This window comes from Amblyomma maculatum, chromosome 10 (assembly GCF_055883805.1).
Source record: "Amblyomma maculatum isolate TAMU_Amacu chromosome 10, ASM5588380v1, whole genome shotgun sequence".
Taxonomy (NCBI): Eukaryota; Metazoa; Arthropoda; class Arachnida; order Ixodida; family Ixodidae; genus Amblyomma; species Amblyomma maculatum.
In genome coordinates this window covers 32,286,631-32,289,202 of record NC_139353.1, presented here as the reverse complement: position 1 = coordinate 32,289,202, position 2,572 = coordinate 32,286,631, and the positions used below count along the sequence as shown (strand labels likewise).

Sequence of the window (2,572 nt, the reverse complement as noted above, 5' to 3'; positions counted from 1 at the left end):
AAAACATGTTAGAAAAAATACGTACGCGATTTTGTATCTTTGCGCATGTCATGCCATTTCTCTTCTCATTTAGTATCCACCTGCTGGTAAAACTGGAGGCTATTTTGTGACTTGGATTCAAACCGACGAAAGCATGTATGTATCAGCAATTGAATGCCGTTAATTGAAAAAAAAAAGCACCTGCAGCACTTTAGCCATCGTCGTAGCTTGTGCAGTCGTCAGCACGCTTGTCTAGAGCGCTGGAGCGGTGTTCTGGGAAGCAAGCAAAGTGAAATCTTGGCTCGTTTGCTCTGTAAGTGGTACCAGGCAGTTATCAGTGCAAATAGCCCGCCTACACGTCTTAGTTCTAGCCCATAATTGTCCTTACAATTGGGCACGTGCTCAAATAGTGGCGTTCGAGTGATATAACCGAGAATGAGCTGTTCGAAGTGAAGCACATTATACCAGGGTCTGTATTTCGAGTTTGCTTCGTTTTCAGAAGTGTCGTTATCTCCCTGACCTCGAGCCACATGATTGGTTGAAACGCCGGAACCGGAAGTGGTAGGAACTGAACTGAATTTTGATTCCGCTGTTTCCTATTTCCACCAGTCAGACGATTCGAGGTCAGGAAGATAACACTTCTGAAAACGAGGCAAACTCGGAATGGGGACCCAGAAGCTACAACTGGCGAGCACTATTAAATAACTGAGAATTTTAGCCCTCGCTTTGGCTGATGTCAGAGGGTAAAGATATATTTACAGCAGTGTCATCATGCTGATAACGGTGAAGTTTCAAGTATTAATTCTGTAATCAGGGAAATAATTTTGTACCTTTATCGTCAGCACTATTTACAGTTTTCGTACCGATCCTAGAAATAGGATAACGTCTAAGTTGTTCATCTTAATTAGGAACATGAAAGGATGGTCGACAATAAAACGCACAGCCTGGCCAGTGATTGAGCCGGCGGATTCGATAAACACGTTTGTCGTCGCTGCCTCAGGCTCTGTGCCTTCCTCGTCTAACTGGACGAGCGCGTTGTGGATCACGTCAGAGACAGCAGGCGCGCCGGACTCGAATACACCGGAGAGGTCGGCCTTTCCCGGCAAGAACAAGTCCGTGACGCCGAGGTCTTTGAGTGTCTCCCGCAGAGAGACGCCGTGCTCAAGCCTGAACTTGGGAACACTGAGTTCCACGTCGTCCACCAGTTTCATGCCCGATAGCAGCGTGGAGAGGTTGGCTGGAGTCAGGCCTTCTTCCAAGTCGTAAAGTCCCTCGACGTCGTCTGGAAGGAGGATGACCATCGACATCAGCTGACCCCTATATGGTATCTCAAGGGCACGTACGCACAGGTCGTCGGAGTGGCCCATCTTGAACCTATGGTACTGGAACATCATATTCACTCGCACGGCGGTCTTGTTGTCAAGACGGAATTGCTGACGCGTCGTGTGAACTGAACGAAAGGGCCACTGCCAGAAGCCTTTGAAGCAAATGGCGCCTAGATGAATCAGCGCCGTGTTAACGTCCACACCTTCGGAGGGAATGATGGTTTGGATCTTGGACGCTGTTTGTTCCGAAACCCAGGCGTTGGCCTCGCGCCGAACCGTCTCGCGGCCGTTTTTAAAGTCGACCGACTTCATGGTAGCACCGTAAGACGCTTCCAGAAGGACGAGGTAGCTGTTATGGATGGGAAACGTTTGGTCGCTGTAAATGCGGTTGGCGACGTGGAACATGACGTCGGGTGCGTAGCCCGACAGGATCGTCAGCAGTTTGGAGAACTGGTCTTGGATTCGGCATTTGCTCGCCTTGAGGTTGAGTAGAGCAAATATCTGTTTGGCAGTGACGTTGCAAGCACCACAGGCAAAGATGGCGAGTGCGCAGGCTATGCTGAAGGGCGAGCACACGAGGTTTTCGTTCTGCTTGTTGCGGGCCTGTAGATTCTTGTACACTCGCAAAGAAAACTTGAACAGTGAATCGCACTGCGTATATGACAGCATATCTCGGCCGGTTCTGCGACAGAAAGAAACAAAAAGGGAGAAAGAGCTATAATACGATCACCGGAGCCCTTCGAAACTTAAATGATTGTATAGCGCCGGTTACAGTTGTCTTGAGTGGTCCGAAGGATGCGCCGCAATGCGCCTGCGACACCTAGCGAGCATTCACCGGGTTCGAGATGTGTTGATCGATAGCGCCACGCGCGTGGAAGCTGCGGCATTCGCGGACGGCCAAGATACAGGCCTGCGTGATTTGCGGGTCGCGAGCATCGGCTTTTTATCACTTGACGAGCACTGCCAGCTGAGCTGCGTAAGTGATGTAGCTAGAATGCTGGCGGTGCGCAACGCGTTCGACGATGCGATTCCGCCAGAACCACGCATGCGTGCTTTCTCATGCGGGTTTGCACGAAACCTGGCGTACCGGTGAACATTTACGCAGGCAGTCACGAAACACTATCGCGATCACACACAACATGGGGATCAAAAAACGAGAGAGATAATTGAAGCTGCGGTAATCGAAAAAGAGGGGTTCGAAAAGTGTGTTAGTAGTCCTGTCTCATTATCAAAAAAAGATCTAATTTTTATGGATTCGCGGCAGTAGG

General features: G+C 49.8%; 1 pseudogene; it reads right to left on the bottom strand.

Annotated features, from left to right (window-relative positions):
• Positions 1-480: 480 nt before the first annotated feature.
• On the bottom strand, positions 481-2,092 carry LOC146176081 (iris pseudogene; annotated as a pseudogene).
• Positions 2,093-2,572: the final 480 nt, after the last annotated feature.